Genomic DNA, 22,921 nt, shown 5'->3' with positions numbered 1-22,921 from the left:
TAAAGGATCGCAATTGAATGGTATTATAAAAGGCTTACGAAGTATTAGAGACACGTGTGGTTAGGAGAACAAACAGACTCTAGTGGTTGTCAACACATAAGGAGATATCAATGGGGGTGCAGAGCCAAGTTTTGAAACAGTTGCATTACATCATTATTCCTTTTGATATATTTGTCTATATAATCATTATTTTTTTTAATGTATATTTACATGTATGCACACAAACTATAATCAATTATGAACTAGATATGACTCAAAACTAGTTTGAAGAAGCTAAAGACTGATTTATCTAATTTTTTATTCAACCGGTCCCATGACATGACTATTGCTAACTCTTGAATCTCCTTTAAGCCAATGCAATTTGTACTAGGAGCACAGTATTATAATAGTTATGGTGAATTGTCACAACTGAACCGTAATATACCTGCATAAAAGTCTGAAGAAGCATTACAGACATGTATGGTAAGGAGGAAAAACAGACCCACTAGCAGTCATCAACACGTAAGGAAACACCAATATGGGTGCAGAGTCGCAGACCCAAGTTTTGAAAAAGGTCACATTACTTCATTATTTCTTTTAATATATTTCTACGAGCACATTATAGTTGTCTATATATTCTTATTAAATGCATGCAACTGTAGCCTACACATCATACAAGTCAATTTTTTTATTTTTTTCCCATAGAACATGCTATTGCTCACTGATTAGAAGGAAATTTTGGCAATGAACAACAAAAAAAGATTAAAAGGTCAGAAGAAATTTGTAAGAAACGAAGGGTGAATGACATTAAACTATAACTTGACGATGACAGAAGTGGTGGTTCCTAAATTATTATATCACACAGAAACATAACTTTAAAAAATGGCAATTGGAGAGCTCAGATCTGTAGAACGTCCAAAGGAATCTTGTATTGACTTGCTATGAGAGAGAAAATGAAAAAAATCACCAAGGAATTTGGAGGAAGGGACTAGATGAGGATGTGTTCCATTTCTCTTCCCAAATAGACAAGAATGCAAATTGCAATGAGGACAACAATGACTAAATGGATATGGGGATAATGAAACTGCTGTGAGTAAAACTGAGATAAAAATAAAAAAGAGGGTACTGGAGTAATAATACTCAAATTTAAGTTCTATAATATTGGTTACATTTGTAGTTAGTGACCTAACTGTTTTATATTTGTAGTTAATAAGCTAGATGAGTTTGGTAGCATCTAACTAGCTTACACTTAAATAGAAACATGTCCAATCTGAAATTTGAAATTGCATGAAGGAAAATGATAAGCTTTATTTTTCCATCTCATCTTTTTACAAGTTTTCTTTGGAACCTACTTTGTTATTAAAACCTGAAATTATGACTTGCCTTGGTAAAGATTTAAGCATGAATCAAACACAGAAAAGGTAAGATAATTGGCTGAAAGATCCCCAGCTGGTTTGTACTGAAATTTTTCTGATTTTTCAAACTGCTGATTGAAGTTTAAACATAGTTTCTCTTAAGTTTTAGGCTTGCGTTTTGATGGCAATGTTTACATAGGGTTTAAGTGTGATAGAATGCCAAGAAACAATACTTTGAACCATAAAATGCAGAAATATAATAACTAATAATTAATTCTCAGAATTCTGATTTAGGAACAACAATGAAACATTTATCAGATTCAAAAATTGTAATGCACCAAAGCAACAAAATGCCTACCAGGCTTCCAACGCCTATCCTGGAGAAGGTTTATTGATGAATTTGGAAAAGTACAGTCTATGAGCTTCAGCTGCTGTAGGAGGCCCCAATGAGTTTTATTTGATCCAACAATAATTACTAAAAACACTTCCTAGAGATCCACTGAGTTCCACGCCTGGCTCCCAGGCTGGATTATACCAACTACCTACAAATCAACAATCTGAAGGAGAAATATGCTCCTATCGCCTGCTGAAATTATTGAAATACTACTGTGAAGTGTTGCATATAAGATTTGCCTGAGAATTATGCCCTCAATAGGCTGGATCATACAAGATTGGCACCCAGGTGACTGCAAGGTGATACGGCTGCCTTGGGAGTGTGTACGGCTAGCTTAGGATATGAAATGGTTGCCTTCTAAAGTCTCCAAACCCTCTCCAATCTGCATATTATTCTCTGAAACTGCTGAATTAAATCTGAATCGAAGCACAATTATATTCGAAGATCCCAATACATGAGCATCCAGGGAGGTTCAATGACTCCAAACAAGTTTATTAGCATCAACCATAATTAAATAAAACAAAAATACTGGAACTGCTAAGAATTGTGCCTGGCCTGCAGGCAAGATTATTGAAATAACCAAGTTTTCCTCAATGAATCACTGATCTAGTCCACATATGCCTCTTGTAGCTTGAAGTAATTATTAGATTCATGCTGATAGATGTAGACAATGGAGATAGGAGCAAATTCAAACCCTTTTCCGTGTTGTACGTCTGTTTTAGACAATATGGGGCCTATAGGATGGTACGGCCTGCTATGGGAGGGTACAACTGCTGCAAATTAATGCATGGCTGCCTTCTAAGTCTCCGAACCCTCTTCAATCTGCAAATAATACTTAAACTGCTGAATTAAGTCTGAATTGAAGCACATAGGAACTTTGAATGAATCCCTCCATTCTGTGAATCGGGATATCGTCCAAATCCACCTGTCTTCAAGGAGTTTTCGTTCCTCAAATCTTCTATGCTGTTGAAATGAGTTGCAGAGCACAATTCCCAAAAAGCTGATTCTAAAAATGATTAATTGATGAATGAATGAAGCCTCCTCATGTCTTTTTAACAACTCCAAACCCTAATTCGAACTTTTAGGGTTCTCTCCTCCATTTTAATGAAATTTATTAAATAAAATGCTTCCCTAAGAAATTCACTCAACTTGAGGGTCTAATCCATCATTGAGTGTGGCCACCTATTAAAATCAACTTATGCCTAGGGGGGCGTGCCATGGGGTTACTTTAATGTTTTATTATTACTTTATAACTTAAACCCCATAAGTCACTTTAATTAACTTTTTCTATTTTTAGATAAAGTGACTTTATATTATCAAAGAATAATACTTCCTACTTTCTAGCGCCCAAGTCTCAAGAATAGGCCCCTTTGTCAGCACTATCATCTCCTATTCACTGAATTCACCTGCGGAGATGGATAACAGACGAATCTCGTCTCCTGAGTGATCGTCTAGAAAAAAGGGGACATTACATTGGCCTTCTAAGTTTCACTTCTCTTCAATTGTCCTCTATTGGCCTCTAGGATCACCCTCCTTCGCCTACTAGATCCAACAAAGCAAAGAGCCACCCAATCTTGTTAGTTAGTTCTTAACTGCATGCAATTTGATCATAGATTTGTCTCATTATTGTAGACTAACAAAAGTCTTCACGTCTAGGTCTTGAGATTCATCTTTTAGGAATGTCAGATATGCAGTTTTGGGAACCATCACAAACCATATCATCTAGTTCTAACTTGAATGGACTTCACCCAGTTCTAGCTTGAGTGGACCACTAGAAAAAAGGGGACATTACATTGACCTTCTAAGTTTCACTTCTCTTCAATTGTCCTCTATTGGCCTCTAGGATCACCCTCCTTTGCCTAATAGATCCAATAGAGCAAAGAGCCACCCAATCTTGTTAGTTAGTTCTTAACTGCATGCAATTTGATCATAGATTTGTCTCATTATTGTAGACTAACAAAAGTCCTCACGTCTAGGTCTTGAGATTCATCTTTTAGGAATGTCAGATATGCAGTTTTGGGAACCATCACAAACCATATCATCTAGTTCTAACTTGAATGGACTTCACCCAGTTCTAGCTTGAGTGGACCACCATAATTTTACAACCAAACATATTGCATGCCCATCAATACTTCAAAATTATAGGTTATGCCAATCAGCACTCAATTTATGTTATTTTTAAAGAGAAAGCAGTGTATTGATTGACATCAAAGGAACAAATGAAAAGATGCATGGACACAAATACAAGTACAGATATGGATACAGTAAAGATATCACTATATCTACCTTTCAAGGCCCCCTAATTTGGATATGCTTCAATACAACATTCATAAAAAACACACATATATTTAACATTATTTATAAGTTGTTAGACAGTGATGATGATGATGCCATGATTAATTATCCTACAAAAATTAATCCATGTGTTAATCCAGATTATTCCACTTGCTATTTGTTGTGCGTTGCACACGCTCCCTATCGCCGACAGGGTCCCCCTTCCTTTTTTGGGCCTTTCCGTCTTCGCCTTGTTGTTTTTCGCGCAGAGTGTTTCACGTCCTTTCGAGCGAGCCCGCGACTGGTCCGTGAAGTGATGATAGAGAGAAAAGAGCCAATGATTCCATTAGGCTAGTCTAGCCCTTGGGCACGAATTCCAAAGGATTGTTCAAACTTGTGAAGTCGCCTTTAAAAGGCGTGTGATTGACGATTTTCGTCAGCTGGAGAAAAAGGAGCGAATTTCTTTGCAAAATGCCAAGGTTGACAGACTCGCCCAAGTGCCCAAGCTCGCACTTCTAGAGGAAAAAGTTAAAATTCGCCAAAATGCCCAGGAAGGGCGAACTTCGGACTTTCGGGCCAAAATGAGGAAATTGCAAAAAGTTGACAAAATCGCCTTAAGGTCCGAAATTTGCTAAAAATTGACAAAACTGGCTTAAGGTCCGAAATTGCAAAAAGTTGACAAAATCGCCTTTAAGGTCCGAAATTGCAAAAAGTTGACAAAATCGTCTTAAGGTCCGAAATTGCAAAAAGTTGCCAAAAGTGCCCAAAGGGCCGAATTTCAGACCCCTTAAGAGAAATGTCAAAAAGTTCAAAAAAGTTGACAAAAGTGCCTTAAGGTCCGAAAAGTTCAAAAAATTCACAAAAGTGCCTTAAGGTCCGAAAAGTAAAAGTTGACGAAACTCCTAAAAACGCCGAAATTCAAACCTTAAGGCCGAAATGCAAGGAAAAGAAGGTTGGCAAAAACGGCAAAGGGTCCAAAGTTTGCAAAAGCCTCGTGAGTGCCGAAAATTGCGAAAGAAGGGAGTATTGCGGGAGAGTAAAGTTAGAAAGTTTTAAAGTTTGCAAAATCGTCAAAAACGTAGAACTTAGGCGACAAGCCAAAAGGTGCGAAGAGTTCATTAGTTTTCAAAACCTCTCCAAGGTCCGAAATTCACCATAGAGCCCAAAGTCGCAACGCGTAGGACAAATATAAGGAAGTCGAAATTGGTAAAATCCCCCATTTTTCCGAAGATCACAACGCAGAAAGTGTAATAGGCGATAAAACGGGAAAGCACGCGAAGTTCGCGATTTAGGAGATGGAGATGTGAAGTTTAAAAGTCTACAAAAACCCCCCATACCACCAAAGTTCGCGTGAGAGAGGATCGCGTAGGGTTTAAAAGGTGGAGCTAATTTTGCACGATTTGCATCCAAAGTAAAAAGAAAAACGCTGACATAAACCCTTTTCAAACATTCAGATTCAAATTGCCATTTCGCCCAAGGTAAAAAAAATCACTTAGTCTAAAAACTCAAAATTACGAATTCTTTTCAAACCGCAGCCGCGAAAATTTGAATTAGAAAGTTAACCGCTGGAATTCGAAATTGCAGACCCTCCCATTCAAAATATGCAGAACTATCCATCCGTTCTTGCACAGCAAATTGGGCAATTTCTCGCCGTCCATTTTCACCAGGTAAGTACGCTTCGTCTCTCTCTCGGTCATCTGAAGCATTTACAAATATAATGTCCCCTAGTTAGTTATGCCTTAAGATTTTACCCAAATTTACCCAAATCTAAAATAAGTAAGTTAAGTTTATGGGAAATACCCCTGTTTACTGTTTTCCTGCATAAAAACCAGAGAACACATTTATTGTCACACGTACTAAAAAGTATATTTGAGTGATGTACATCTTACTGTATTACTTACCATGAGTGTGAGATCTATTAGACAAATTCAAATTCTTATATTTGTTAGGTACAGTCTGATTTGTTAGATAAAGTCAGTTATAGATTAGTTGCTCTTCTTAATTATCCAATTCTTCATTACACTATGGCAGGCTAGTTGGATAGGGTGTCCAAGAAACCATCCCTCCTAGGCCCAAGGGCAGAATACCATATCCCCCCTTGGCTCCATATGGCAGGTGTTAGGCATCCATCATGGAGTGGCGTACCCAGCGAGGTGTTCTATCGCCGTTCCCCCTCATCACAACCACCATCTCTCCTTAAGCCCAAGAGCAGATGCTTCACCCCTCTTGGCTCCATGTGGCAGGTGTTAGGCATCCATCATGGAGTGGCGTACTTAAGAGAGAGTCCCTCATTTACAATGAATCATTTGTGATACTCCAAATAAGTTATATTTATCTGTCATAATTATCTTATTACGTTAATTCCTTGTATTGGATTATCATCATTTCCTGTTAGTATTACTTGAATTTGTATTAATTATTTATTATCATTATTTCATTGCAATCAATTTATTATCCCTTATATTCACAGCATTACAATAATTTGTGCAAACCCAAATTTAAGAGTATTATACTATTATGTATCCTTGGAGGTATACACAGGCATATATTTATATGTTATGTTTGACATACTGTTTGACAGAGATATACATATCTCATATTAATTGTCATTATTTTAATTAAGAATGTTCACTTAATTTATTTTCATTGATGCACAGATTTGATTTTAATTTATAATGCTGGCCATCATATTAAATGTTAAATCAGAAAGTTAAGGCAATTCGTACCTCTCACTGCTGTATTATTCTTTTTATCTGCATAAGGAATTCACTGGTAATCAAACCCAGATGCTGTTATAAGCAATCAGTCAATTTCGGTGTGGCTTTCTGAAGGTATCTTTAAGTTTGATCCGCCTGTGATGTTGATGTAATTCTGAGTGCAGTCTATTTCTTTCCAACTAATTCATGTATTATGGATTAAGTATGATTGTCATACATATTGCAGTCTATATTAATATTACTACAAAATTGCGCATAAGAACATTATCAGGCTTCATATATTAAGCACATCCCCAACCAAGAACAAAGATGTTACTGCCCATAACTTAATAAGAGTTCTGATTTGATATGATCGATGGTGATCTCCTTGGATGCTTGGATTCCTTTCCTTTATATCTCTCAATGTGAGGGAGGGGTCACACTGCTTCACCATGTATGCCCTTTGGCAAGAGGCACACCCTTTCACCATCAGCACCCTTTGAAAGAGTGGAACTCTTAATTATTTCCACCTTTTTGAAAGGGACACAACCTTTCACAATCAGATCTGCACTTTTATTTAAGTTAGATCTGCACCTCTGATTCCCAAATTATCCCCCTCAAATGAGGTTCTCTTCTCCCTTTTATATCTCATGTTTGTGGGAGTCGCAACTTTTCATTTCATGTTTGAGGGAGTCACAACTTTCCATTTCATGTTTTTCACCATTCATTAACTTAATTAGAATTTAATTATATACTTTATATTTTTATTTTAATTCTACCATTATCATTTACCATTAAATTGTATTTCAAAGTGGGGACATTACAACAAATTGGATAGATGTCTGTGCGAAAATTGATTAAAATGCTTAAATCTTCAAAATTCGCATCTTTTTTCCGATTGTAAAGCATCATGCAAAGCAGTTGAAATCAAAACTTACTCCTAAGGATCAGCTAAAAAATGCATTTTCAAACTTAGGGAAGTTTCTCCAGCTCTGTCCATTTTGAAAACTAATCCCGAAAATGCTTAAGTACAAATTCGCGATCAAAAGCTTCATAAATATTTTGCTTTAAATCAAGCAAGCTCTCAGCTAGCAATATCACGTTGTTTCCAATCCAAATTTTGAATTAATCCTTGAATGCTGGCATATTCTCTCTCTAACCCGCCTTACTTCTTTTATATTGCCTCGTAATCTGCGTCCGGGTGTGCAGGATAAATGCCTAAATCGGCAGTAGAATCATCAAAGACGCTCGCTACAGCCGAGACATCGCGAGCATCCAAATCAAATATCCCTCGCCGAGTCGAAAGGATGAAGTACCAATATCAAAGAGGGGGATTGAGGGAGTCAAAAGTTCAGAGTGTCTGGGACAATGTCGGTGATACTGACCTAGGCCATATCGATATCCAAGATTTCATGAGCCGAGTCTTCTCCCCTAATGCCTACGGCAGGCCTAGGCAGATGATGGAAAGTGGCATCGCCCAAGCTGCGGGATTTCCTCCAACAGTGCAAAACTATAAGTTAGTGGTAGAGGCTGCCCGGCATTATCAGCCAGGTTCCAGATTGGTGCTCCTCGAGAACATGACCCTCGCTCACTTCACTCCTGAGGCCATTGGCGACGCATTCGACATTCCCTTCCCAAACAATCCCACGGCCATGACTATAGACCAAGCACAGGGGGCGTATGATATGAATCTTGCCAGATGCAGAACCCTGATCTACGAAGAGTGGTACAAGGAGAGAAGACCTCCAAGTGTCAGAATTGGGAAAAAGACCCCAAGAAGTGACTTTCACAATGAGCATGGGGATATGGTCACATTGCTTAGTAGGGTTATGGGACTTCCTAAATCCAACTACTTTAAAGAGTGGATGTTTTATTTCACAGAGCAAGTCTTCGCTGGGAAGTCTAAGTTTGACTGGGCCCAGATTATAACCGACAACATCCACACTCAGTTAATTGAACTCGAGACAAAGAAGTACTTCACGATGACCTCCTATTTGGTCTACATGTTCGCCAAGAACCAGCCACTGCCAAGTTTGATAATGAAAGGTGAAATTGGGAATGGACCTGGTCAAGTAAAGGTATATGATTGTTACCCACAGCTTCACTATCAGGATATAGCTCAGAGGGAAAAGAACAGCCCGGCTTATGCAGTTGGCCAGTATGAGCACGTCAATGATGCCTTCACAATGCGCTTGGTCAGGCTTATGCATGGAGGATTACACATAAGGCTCTCAGAGCAAGCTACTATTCTAGTACAGAGATACGGGGCCTGGTTCATCCAGTTCCTAAGGTTCTCCTATATCCGGATAGCTGGCTTTGATGGTGCCCCTCTCCGACTTCCACAGTACCCAACCGACAAGATAGTTCTTATGGAGGTCGCAAGGCAGTCACGTCCAGCCGACATCTTACTCAGAGACAGCAAGCAGGCTGGATTCGCGTTCCCCATGACTATAGGCAATCAAGACATCCATCTAAAAAGCCCATCCCAGGCGGAGGAATCCTTCGCAGAGCTGGCCTGCTATGGCCTACAAGAGCATTTTCCAAGGAAACGCTTTGATCACGATAATCTGGCAAAGAGAGCCTCTGGCAGGCGGTATAGAGCAAAGGAGTCAGTTGAGGCTCTGATGACTATGAGGTCCGAAGGCGCGAATATTCTAGGTTGAGTGTGCACCAGATGCAACTCTATGAATATCGCCGAGTCCCAGATCAACTCGCAGATTCAGGGAATTGTCTGCAGGTCCGAGAATTTGAGGCGGTAAGGCATCTTTTGCCAAGCGTTGATTGGTCACAGGACCCGATCACTAATTTTGAGGCAGTCATGGCAGCCCCAACAAGATATACAGACCAATGGTTGCATCAGCAGATTGAGCGACTAATTCATGAAGGAGTCCAGTTCACCTACCACCTAATGGGTAGCCTCAATTCTCAGTCTTCCAAAGATGAGGGAACTTCCAATGCACCCAGAGAAGAAATTGAGACACCTGAGAAGAGAAAGAAGGCTAAGGCTTGCAAAGGGAGTCGGACGTCCAAGAGAACAAGAAGGGAAAAGATTCCCATTAGGAGGCCAGAGGTCACTTCATCGTCAAAAGACCCCAGTTCGTCCGACGATATAGTAGAACTAGACTATATACCCGCTCCCCCTTCCCAGAGTGACATTGATGCATTTGGAGTTGATGAACCTCCCGCACCTGACATGCTAGAAGCCGAGCTAAGAGCTATTGAATCAACCGAGCCGGGTAACCAAATTGAGGAAGGAGAAATTCCATCCATCCAGGGGATTGAAGTGCATGAACCCACCCAACAGAGCCGCCATGAACTGCTGCTCCATGATACAACCAAAGATGACTCTACTGTTGAAGGAGAGCAAAAGACAGGGGAGACCCGCGAGCTCGAAAAGACTGAAGAGCTACCATCACACAAAGGCATCAGACAATTGTTCAGTGAAGTAGGAGAAAACTCTGCTGCAAGCAAAGAGCTTGACACCTCCTCCACTCCTCCGGTAGCGGAACAGCTGCAAATTTGTGGTGAGACGGCTGAAAATATCAAAGAACAGAGTGAAAATTTAACCATAGCATCAGCCCAGACTGTACCTCAGGAATGGTTGATTGCCCGAGCTCAGCGCAAGGCTGCCACAAAGCCACCCATTGACTTGGAAGACATCTTCTCACCTATAGATCAAGCTAAAGCCAAGGGGAAGAAAAATCCCAAGGCATATTCCAGGATGACCAAAGATGAGCAAAGGAACCGCACTTTTCACATCGCCACCCCTCCTGTAGACAAGCTAGCAAATCATATTACACTGGCAGATTATAGCATCACGACCGTCCCCATCGGACGAGCCACTAAGGAACAGGAAAAGGAGGAATTCAAAGATTCAGTACAGAACATCCTCAGGCAACTTGAAGAGATAACAACGGAAAAGGACATGTATCAAGCTCGTGCTGAGCAGGCCGAGGGATACATCGATCAACTCCCGAGACCATTACACAATGCTTCCGAATCCCACATTCCCCCGACAGCATTGGCACAGAGGACCACAACAGAATTTGAAGGAGTACGGGACACTGCAAGGGCCGTCAAGGAATGGATACAAGGCATCAAAGGGAGGGGAGAACGAATCCTCGAAGAAGTAAAAGAGATGGCTTACCATCGAGAGACCACCCTGGTCCGGCTATTAGAGGTAAAGAGGGAATCCCTTAGAATGCATGAAGTGGCTGCCACTACTCTTCCCCTCATGAGAGCTCTCTTTTGGACCCATGCACAGATTCCTACATTACCCACCATCCTAGATCCTTATAACATCAGCACTCTTAAGGAATGGTACTGGACTATCACCATGAAGAATGACACGAGAAATCATTGATAAAGAACACGATGCGTGCGACACAATTCTGAACACCATGCAAGAACTCGGCAAAATGATCCTCCGATCAATGGTCTCAGGATAGCAAAATGCCCTGTCCGATAAAGTGACACGGCCAGTCTGGGAAGAAAGACTAGGGACGGATAGGGTCACCTATTCCATTAAGGACCTAATTTTTGCTGGTCAATTCCAGTCAGACATGTGGTGCTTCGAGCATAATCATTCCAGCTGGAAGGATGGTTTGAAGCACGTGGACCAATATCTCGAGGGAATGCAATATAAAATTCGTCATCCTCCTATGCCTCCATTCAATCTGCTATTTCAATTATGCATCAGGTTCCAGGAGTATGTTCATGAGGAACGTGCGGCAGGTTGTGATCTTTGGCAAGAATATTTGCATGGTGAAGATGAGTTCTTGGAAAAGGAATCTACAAATGGAAAAGAGAAAGTGCCTTCCTAGAAAGTGTTTTTTCCTTTTAAATCTTGAAAAGTGCACTTTTTGGCCAAAGGGTCATGTTTGACTTCCTAGTCAACTAAATGTATAACTTTATGTGTATGCACCTTTTTGGATTATTTTAGATAAGTTTAAATTACCTTTGGGGTAGTTATTACTCCCTTTGGGGTGGTTGTTGATATTTGCCTCCCATATATGGGTATGGGCAGCCATGTTTTATGGATGAATCTGGGCCACTTGTTTAGATTAAATCTTGGCCATTCATCCATTTTTGAGGCATATTTAAGGGACTGGTTTTCTCTCATTTTAAAAGAAGTTCTTGGATTGTTGCTGAAGCTTTGGCGAAATTTACAGGATTTAATGCAAAGTTAAGACTGTTTCAAGTTTCCCTGTGAGTGCATGGTCTCCTTCTTCATTAATTTAGAATTTTTTCAGTTATGCTTCTTTCCTTTATATAGCATTTTCTAAGTAAACATCCGATAGAATCCTCGTTGTTCATACCATTAGGGAATGGCTGATTGTCTTTCCTTCTGTATGGTTAATCTGAACCTCTCATATGCTTAGTTCGGTTATTGAATGCTCACTGAATGAATGTCAAAGTTCTGATGTTGTGTTTAATAGCATGAAAACTCAATTTTTCCTTGAAGATCGCACTAGATTGATGCAAGTATTGTGCTTAAATGGCTGGTAATGCTTAATTTAGTTATTTGGAGGTGTCCGTTTGTTTACTGAATCTGCTATCTTAGTTAAATCTATATTTTTTGTATCTCTCTCTCTCTCTATCCCTCTTTTTTCCCCTTTTTATCAAGAGAACCCGCAGTCCTATTGAAAGCAGTATCAACCCAACTTAAACCATTTGATAAGCAAGACCATTAAAGTTTTGGGGAACTCATCCAGCAATTGCCTATTTCACCGTAAGTCCCCCTCGTGTTTCCAACAAAACACATCAAACCGCTCAGCAATCCCGCAGTCAAGACCTGACAAATGAAACCTTGAGGTTGTCCCCTTTGATCAAGCACAAGAAATAGCATTAGGGATTTCCTTATCTAAAGAGAGGATAGGATAATCAGCAAGTTATTCTATTCTGCGTTGGCCATATGGAGTTTACAGCAATGCGACTTTAGACACGTCAACACTATTCCTTTCATCAACGTTGAACAATGATGCTGCCATGATAAATTATCCTACAATGATCATAACTATAATTAAAAAAATATTATAAATTGAATTAACACTAATAATTTATATTTATTACTGGAATATCACAAAAATAGACATAATTATACTAAATTTAAATTTAAATCTAAATTAAAAACATAAAATAAAATAAAATACATATCAATTAAAATATATTAAAATCTAATTATTAGTATAAAATAATAATTAAAAAAAAAAGAGCCTTTCCAAAATGACAAGTGTAAAAACATTCGAATATTTAAATGGAACTTTATAAAAACAATTATAAATTATTTTCGAAGATATGAGATTTGCTTTCTAAATTAGACGTGACAACATAAATATTGAAGACTCATACAATAGGCATATCCTGTACCTAAAACCTATTGCACTTTTTTATGATATTTTAATTATCCCTTAAAGCTTCAAATGTCTGCTTGATGACTAATTAAACATTATTTCAAAAGATGGCACAAAACAAATGTAAAGATATTTTTATACATTTCTACAAAACAAATCAAAAATGTAGGACCCCCACATCCACCTAACGTTTAAAAATAAAATACAAATGCAGCAGGTGGGCAAAGGACATGGTGGGGACTTGTTGATGTGTTTTCTATGTACATGTGAACACAAAATAAAATACCAAGGTATCTTATCCTCTCTTGAACAAAGTTTCCCCAAATGCTGAAGATTTCGCCTAAGGATCAATCGAGGCAACTCCAAGGTTCTGGTATGTAGGTTCTCTACATGTGGATAAGCTCTGTTGGTGTGTTGTGATTTTGTTGGATTAACAAGGGGACTTACATTCGACTACCTGAGCGTTTAATCTACCGGAACTTGAATCTTATCTATTGGCTGGAAGATAAAGAAATATCAAAAGATACAGGGTTTAGAGAATCTATTCTAGGACCTAGAATGCAAGGATACAGATGAATGACTAGGTGAAGTCCTACTGGGCTGAGTCTCACCATCAGGTTGAACAATCCGACACCAACTCAATGCGATCTTCTAAGGGATGCTTCGAATATATTCAAATCGTACCCCATCAGACACTGATCACCATTCAAGTTAATGCATGAACAATAGACGCGTAACGACTCGAGATTAAGCTCATTTTATGCCAGTTGACCATGCAGGGCGCACTTACAATCAGCAAGAGGCTAGGGGTTTGGACTAGGCGGATTCCACGCGAGTGCATTCAATAAACTTCATTCAATCTAATTATCTATCATCTAAAATGAAGATTCAACAAGAGACCATGCATATTGCAAAGAAACAACACACTTCACCATAACTTCAATGAAAATGGAGTTCATTTACAATCAAGGCAACAATTCCTTGCCTTCTCTTCCTAATCTACTATAACTGCTATTCTATTTGCTATTCTTACTATTAGCTATTCTAACCACTATTAACTAACTATTCACCTTTACAAATGAAGAGCCAAAGCTTTATATAGGGAGCTCTTTTCAATTCAATGGCTCAGATTGATTTAGAATCAATGGCTAGCATTACAAGATGAAAACCCTAATTAGGGTTTGTTACAACAAACTCCTTTAGCCAATGAGAAAATTACATTCAATGCTTGAGAACCAATAGGAAGCAAGGGTAGGTGCCTTGAAGTTTGTGTCATCACTGGTGAGTCAGGTACATTGAATCTGGACATGCTAAGGTGGAGCTATCTGACTGGAGGAACAGTGACTAGGATGCCACCTTGTCTGGTACTTGCTTGTATTTCTTGATATTCGATGAGAAGCTTAACTTTGATTAACTCTTCTGAAACTATCTGCCTCTTCAACGTACCTTTGCACTGACCTCGATTGATCCTCCTCTGTCCTTGATGTACTTGATGAATGATGTACCTCCTTGACTCCCATGTGTTTGATGAAGCCTCCCTCCCGGTCAAGTCATTCCTCCTCTGCTAGCTCATATCGCTTTGAAGTTTTATAAGATCCTTCTTCTGATATCTTGTGGTTTCTCCATGTGGTAGGATGAAGATCTTGAGGATAGCTTGCAACTCCTCAAACACTTGAAGTCTTCCAACGCTTTAGAAGCACCTTGAGTCCTCCTCCATACATTTGAAGTGTCCTTGATAATGATGGAAATTGAATAGGTCTTCCTTGTCCTGGCCTGATCCTCCTCCATCTTGATTTTGTTGATCTACAAAACAACAAAGGATGATTAAGTATACATGATATATTCGTTCTCACATAATATTTCTCACCTTAAATCATCAACAAGAAGGTATTAGAATGAAATTCGCTCAAGACCCTCTTCAGGGACAGGCCCTATAGTGAAATTCTCTATGGACCCTTTGGAAGGGTCAGGAGCAGAGTTGGACAAAGTTGCTCAATTTTCATTATTTCTTTGCCTCAAATCTCCTTCTAAGGCAAGAATACATCAATCTTACGCCATATAGACAAACTCTTGGTTTCAAACAAGGAGCAAAATATAGTTTTTAGGAAATTTCGCTCTGGACCCTTTGGAAGGGTTAGGAGCAAAATTTGCATTTTGACACCATTCTTCTTCTTTTCAAATCTTCCTGTATCATCATCAAGTGAATTTGCCCTCAATTTGGCCTAAAACAAGATCTTTTTGGGTGCATCAGATGAAATAAGGAGTCTGTTGAGGTGTCTAAAATCACGGAACTACGACTTCATCCGGCCAATGCAGAATAGAAAACTAAGAATCCTATCCTCTTGAGATAAGGAAATCCCTAATGCTGTGTTAATTTGATCAATGGGGATGACCTCAATGTTTCGGTTGTCAGGTCTTGACTACAGGATAGCTTAGTAGTTGATGTGTTTTGCTGGAAACACAAAGGGGACTTACGGTTAGACGGAATTGGTTTCGTAACGGTTCCCTAAAGTTTTACAATCCTATCTCATCTGATTTGCTTCTAATTGATGTTATTTCAGCTTGACTGGCGGGCTTCTTTAATAAAAAAGGAAAAAATGATGGATAAGGATAAAGAATGAATAAGAACAGCTTAACTAATTTAACTAAGACAGCATATTTCAACACATAGACGGAAGTCTTAAAATAACTAGAAATTACTTTGCCAGCTAATTAGCACAACTAGGTAAAAACTGTTAATGCATAATAGCTTCGGTAAGATAAATGATTGAATGAGAGATAAATGAAGTCTCTCATTCAATCATTTATCATATCGATAACTATGATAAAACCATCAAGCAATTGAATCATCCTTGATAGTCATTCTATATTTGTATATGACCAAACTATTGATTAAATCATGCTATGCATCTTTCTCATGTTCATCTATATAATGAATCTTGTATCTAGATGAATATCGATCTAACATAATGATGACTCCAATTAATATATTATCGGATTGCATTAGATCGGGTTGCATATTATATCGGGTTGCATATTATATCGAGGTGCATATAGTATATATCGAATGCATATCGGGTAGTGTTATGTTAGTCACCGATAGTTATCAGTGTGTTAGTCTACACCGATAGTTATCAGTTGTCAAGTCTAACACACCGATAACTATCGACTGTTAGCATTGACAGCCACCGATATACTATCGGGTGGTAGCGATTGGTTAACACCGATAATTATCGGTTATACTCCACACCGATTGACATTTACGTAACATGTAGTTTATTAGTATTTAACAATAACACACGATCAAGTAATGTCTTGATCGGTCATGACCGATCAAGGCATTGCTTGACCGTGCCTTGTTTGTCATATACTTATAGTAAGTGGCATTCATGAGATAAGACATAGAAAATATTAAATGCTCCTCTCATTTGCCACAAGCAAGAAGATAGTTAGACATATACAATAAGAACGTAATAATACATATCAGATAATAGAAATATATCTTACATATTGAATTGAGAATTGAACAACTTTTACATGGTATCAGAGCCAGGTTAAATCGAACCTGAGGCTGTTCAATTTTGTGGAAAATTCAAACAAGCATATATTCAACATCAAAATTCTTCTAATGGGTAGCGTCATCAGATTTGAAGATCCTATCAGATTTGTTGAAACAATCAAACAACTCCTCGTCTAGGTCGGAACTTCTTTGAGCGTGGTGATTTGGATATCCCGATTGCCTATTCTAATGCAATCTGGATATTAAAGAAGATCAACTCTACTCTCAGGGAATCAACTGCAGTTTGCACATTAAGAGCCAAGTTCTTTGTGGAATCACCAGGGAGCGATTCTTTGTAAATCGAACAAGGCAATAAGGAAGGTTGCAAGTCAAAGTTTGATGTCGGATATGTGTCCCTAACTGTCCATAAAATCACAAGAGTAGCCAGTGCACTCTGGATGAACACTTGTTCGCAGTGCCTTGTTATCATCAAACAATATTATCTTGTTAAGTGCCTTTTTGTACGAGGATGCGTTCGAACATGCCGCATGAAGAGGTCTATCACATTCATAGAGTAATGATACATAAGTTGATGGATATTATTGCAGGCTGTTTTTGCAGAGGCGATGACATAGTAGACACACCTCATGAGCACAGTTACGAATACAATTGCGCTACAAAGATGATAGAGCATGTAGCATCAAAATGCGGGAGAGATGATCTTCCATGTTCCAAGTAGACACTACAAAGCAATGCAATGTGGAGAGACTTCCCTTCATCTTGTTTTCTCGGTAGGGTCACGCAAATACGTTTCATTTGCTTTTGAGAAAGGAGCTGAAGTAGACGTTCAAGATGACCGGAAACAGACACCGCTGGACAATGAAATTACATGTAGACAAGATGCAATCACAAATGTCTTTATGAAACTAGAACAAATTGTTGTAGTAATAAAATAAAAAAATTGATCAACAACGAAAGTTCAAGGGAGGCGGCAAGATCTCGATCTGACATAGATCTGATGGATTGTCTGCGTATCGAATCACTTAGCAAGTTTTTGTGATTAATAGTTCCATCTATTGAATTGGGCATTAAGGTTTATCTTTAATGTTGTTTGGCGCTAGCGCCACAACATTGGAAACAATACTCATATATTTGCCAGTCAGAGAGCGACATGAGAAACGGCGGTCTTACTGTAGACAAAACCAATTCAATACTCTCTTTCCATAGCATGTACAGATTTGCAGAGAAGGGTCTTCATTTGAATGCATGGCTGGGAAGATTATTGAGGAAGATCGATGCCACATTGATACTGCTGAGTGTCGTGTACGTGGCATATGGGCTCAACATCTCACAGATCCTGGTTATGTCAGATGAACACAACAACTAAAAGTATGTGTATCAAAGGGCAACCATCAAATGAGATCTAAATCTTCAAGTGCAAAGAATCAAGAATGAACAATTGTTGGATTGCGAGGAAGACTAATAAACAAAGAGATAAGTAATCCATGTTTGATTAATGGTCATGAATTTCCTATGTTGTTATTAATTCATGCAATTACATTATGCGTGTTATTTGTGAATCAAACATTGTCAGTAGGTGTCCACACACGACAAGCTACATTTGAATATCTCGTTTCAATTTCTTCAACGTACTATGAGAAACTTGCCCCTTACATGCAGGACTTCTTTGGAATCACAAACAAAAGCAGTTAAAAGTGATGAAGAGCTTGTTGCTCCTTAGGCTATAGAGTTTTGATGTACTATTTGTGATGAAGAATTCAGGAAGAATATGGAGGGGACTTTAGTGGAGATTCTGAGATTTCACATTTCCATCTATAAACAAGTATTTGCCTGCAGAAGTGCAACAGTCCATGAGGAAGCAATGTTGACCATAGGGGCTCTTGTTTATGCTACTAGTGGTGAATTTGCTAAGTACATACCAGAGTTCTATAAGTCATGTTTTGCAGGTGATCTTTCGAGATAAAGAAAGGACAGACCAAGAAGCATAAGAGAGTTCATTCAAGGGAGAAAGAACTCGATGCTTGCAGTCATAGGACTGAGTTGATGGCAATAAGCATTTATCGAAGAAGAAGAACCCATACAGTTTGTCCTTGCGATCTGGTTCTTCGAAGAGGAGGTCAGATGGTTGATATCAGATTCAACGGGAGTCTAACATTTCATCAAAAGCAACCATAGACAAGGAGGTCAGATGGTTGATATCAGATTCAGAGGGAGTCTAACATTTCATCAGAAACAACCTTAGACAAGGAGGTCAGATGGTTGATATCAGATTCAAAGGGAGTCTAACATTTCATCAGAAGCAACCTTAGACAAGGAGGTCGGACGGTTGATATCAGATTCAGAGGGAGTCTAACATTTCATCAGAAGCAACCTTAGACAAGGAGGTCAGAAGGTTGATATCAGGCTCAGAGGGAGCCACACCATCAGGAAGATATGCTTAATGCATTCTTCTATGTGAGAGAGAAGTTTGAGGAGCAAGCCCTTGTTAATACACTCTTCTCTATGAGGGTGAAGTTTGAGGAGAAGGCCAATGTTCCACCCTCTGGTAATAGCCATGATGAATGTCATCATGTTGGGTACCATGATGAATCGTGTTCCACCTTCTAGGAGTAGCCATGGTAGATGTCATTTCATAACTATATTATTAACAAGGATTCCTCCCTAGCTAAGAGGGAGTGTTGATGTTGTAGTGGCCACCCTTGTGAAGAGACAAATGGTGTCATTAAGGACCAACCCCTTGTGAAAGGGTGCCTCCCTCATATATATAGAAGATGCAAACTCATTCTCTGATCCATTCAATTTATGTGAAGAGCAGTTTATATATTAGTTAGCGCAGATCGATCCTGTGAAGAAGGCCAATCAGATTTGTTCTTGTGAAATTTGCTTCAAGAAGTGAAGCAATATATATTGGGCCCGTATCTTGCATTATTGCTAGACATATTTGATATATAAAGAAGACATTTTTATGCTGGGTGTTTCTTCTTCGAGTAGGAGGGTTTTCCCTTGGAGATCAAACTGCAGATATTCTGACCAAACCTCTTTCAGAGTGAAGGTTGATCACTTCAGAAAAGGTTTAGGTATGATAGAAAGGTAATTTGCTTTGTAATCTATATTTGCATGTTTAATGTGTAAACTTCTTTGTCATGACAGGACATTTTTTTTGGATTTTATCCCCTGGGTTCATATCTAAGAGGTGATGATCTTATAATGTCCAAACCAGTTATCATGGTGGATCTCTGGTGGATCATCGATGAAGCCATGATTGTGTTGTGGTAAAACATTCATATGAAGTGTTAGTGCACATACCACAACTTGGATAAGATGACAATTTAAATCTTTCTCGTATGATTATCCTTAAGTATTGTGTGTTTAGGCGATACTGATATCACATGCTTAGGTGATATCCTGTCATCACGAGATTGACGTGATGGACATTTGTATCATGTGTCTAGGTGATACTTCATATCATGTGATTAGGTGATATGACATTTGTATAAGGTGTTTTTGCACATACCACAACTTGGATAAGATGAGAATTTAAATCTTTCTCATATGATTATCCTTAAGTATTGCGTGTTTAGGCAATACTAATATCACGTGCTTAGGTGATATCCTGTCATCACAAGATGGACATTTGTATCATGTGTCTAGGTGATACTTCATATCATGTGATTAGGTGATATGACATTTCTATAAGGTGTTAGTGCACTTATCACAACTAGGATAAGGTGAGAAATTAAGCTTTCTCATATGATTATCCTTAAGTATTCCGTGTAGGCAATACTGATATCACATGCTTAGGTGATATCCTATCAATCGCAAGATTGATGTGATGAACTTAAGGATCACGTGTTTAGGTGATGCTACATACCAAATGATTAGATGGTATGATTCTCATGAATGACTAAAATGATTACTATCAATTAAATTATGATGCTTGAATATATTGTCTACATTCATCTTACCTAGCTAAGAGGGAGTGTTAATGCATAATAGTTTTGGTAAGATAAATGATTGAATGAGAGATAAATGAAGTCTCTCATTCAATCATTTATCATATCGATAACTATGATAAAACCATCAAGCAATTGAATCATCCTTGATAGTCATTCTATATTTGTATATGACCAAACTATTGATTAAATCATGCTATGCATCTTTCTCATGTTCATCTATCTAATGAATCTTGTATCTAGATGAATATCGATCTAACATAATGATGACTCCGATTAATATATTATCAGATCACATTAGATCGGATTGCATTAGATCGGGTTGCATATTAGATCGGGTTGCATATTATATCGGGGTGCATATAGTATATATCGAATGCATATCAGGTAGTGTTATGTTAGTCACCGATAGTTATCGGTGCGTTAGTCTACACCGATAGTTATCGGTTGTCAAGTCTAACACACCGATAACTATCGGCTGTTAGCACTGACAGCCACCGATATACAATTGGGTGGTAGCGATTGGTTAACACCGATAATTATCGGTTATACTCCACACCGATTGACATTTACGTAACATGCAGTTTATTAGTATTTAACAATAAGATGCAATCAAGTAATGTCTTGATCGGTCATGACCGATCAAAGCATTGCTTGACCGTGCCTTGTTTGTCATATACTTATAGTAAGTGGCATTCATGAGATAGGACATAGAAAATATTAAATGCTCCTCTCATTTGCCACAAGCAAGAAGATAGTTAGACATATACAATAAGAACGTAATAATAGATATCAGATAATAGAAATATATCTTACATATTGAATTGAGAATTGAAAAACTTTTAACAAAAACCAATGCAATCATCTAAGGATTTTGAATTTTCAAGCTACTAAATACAAATGATGGACTCGAATAGCCATTCATCCAAATCTAATAACCGAACTTAGCACAAAAGGGGCTCAGACTAACCATGCAGAGGAAACAATAATCAACTATTTCCTAATGGTATGAACCAAGATTTTCCATCAAATACATGCATAAATAACTGTCTGAAAGTAAATACAGTTGCAGAAATATGAAATAAATGGAGAAGAGGACCATGCACTCACAGTAAAACAGACACAGCTTTAACATCCATTAAATTTTGTATATATTTCGCCAAAGTTTTTGCAACAATCTTTTTTTTCTGCCTTTTACAAAGGAGAAACTAACTCCTTTACATAGACTTCCCAAAAATGGATGAATGGCCAAGATTAAACTTAAACAAACGGACTAGATTCATCCTCTATCAAAACTGCCCATACCCATAAATGGGAGGCAGAAATCAACAACAACAAAAGGAGAAACAATAACTACCAAAAAGGTAATCAATAACTACCCAAAAAGCTGCTCCAAAAAGTGCACATGCACGAAGCTCAAGATTTACAACTGTTTTGGTAGTTAGGAATGAACTTTATGTCCAGAAAGTGCTTTTTAAGATTTAAAAAGAAACTTATTTTTTTAGGAAAGCACTTTCTCCTTTCCTGTTGTGGACCCTTTTTCCAAAAATTCATCCTCGTTGTGCAAATACTCCTTCCAGATGTCCCGACCTGCTGTGTATGGATATTGCCGCTGATGATCTGAGCCCAATCGAACTTGGACTTCCCAGCAAACACCTGTTCAGTGAAGTAGAACATCCATTCCTCAAAAAAATTAGATTGAGGGAGTCCCATAACCCGGCTGAGTAAGTGTTGTGACCATTTCACACATTGCCCCATCAAAATGGGGACCTGTTGTGAACATTTCACACATCGCCCCATTAGAATGGGGACCCCCTTTTTTTCGCTTTTGTTTTGCTTGTTCTTCTCTCTGCTTTTAGGGTTTTGAGTGAGTGAGTGGTTTGTCTGGGCTAGGGCTAAGCCTTAGGGGTTTCTTTTGATGTTATTCAAGCTGAGTCCAGTCAAATTTTGAAAGTTGTTAAACGTCCTCCCAAGGACTGAGATTGTTGAAATAAGGTAAGTCTTCCAAGAGAGTCAAATAGGTCTCAGGTTAGGTCTAATCAGGGTTTTTAAGGGTAAAATCCAAATTTTTGATTAAGTGTTAGCACTTTGAAGGTGAAATTGTGTGTTTTTGCCTAGGTAAGTTTTGATCAATTTTTTGAAGTAAGATGATGCCTGAAACACAAAAATCGCTCCTGACCCTTGCTAAGGGTCCAGGGCGAAATTCATCCTGAGTGCAAATTCTTGTTTTGAGAAAGCTTGCTAACTGGTTCCTGGCCTTGAGAATGACCTAACTCTACCTTGTGAAGTGATTGGAGACTTAAATTTTGGATAGTTTAGCCAGAAAGGGTAAATTCGCTCCTGACCCTTGCCAAGGGTCCAGGGCGAAAGTGTTATTTAAAGCATATTTGTCACTGA

The 22,921-nt window shown here is 38.5% G+C and overlaps 1 protein-coding gene across 4 annotated transcripts in view; it reads right to left on the bottom strand.

The window, feature by feature from the left end:
- Positions 1-22,921, bottom strand: part of LOC131065776 (protein SEEDLING PLASTID DEVELOPMENT 1) — a 250,327-nt gene that overhangs the window by 102,217 nt on the left and 125,189 nt on the right. The gene's annotated exons all lie outside the window — the stretch shown is intronic.

This window comes from Cryptomeria japonica, chromosome 7 (assembly GCF_030272615.1).
Source record: "Cryptomeria japonica chromosome 7, Sugi_1.0, whole genome shotgun sequence".
In the NCBI taxonomy this organism is placed as follows: Eukaryota; Viridiplantae; Streptophyta; class Pinopsida; order Cupressales; family Cupressaceae; genus Cryptomeria; species Cryptomeria japonica.
This window is presented reverse-complemented; position numbering and strand designations above follow the sequence as displayed.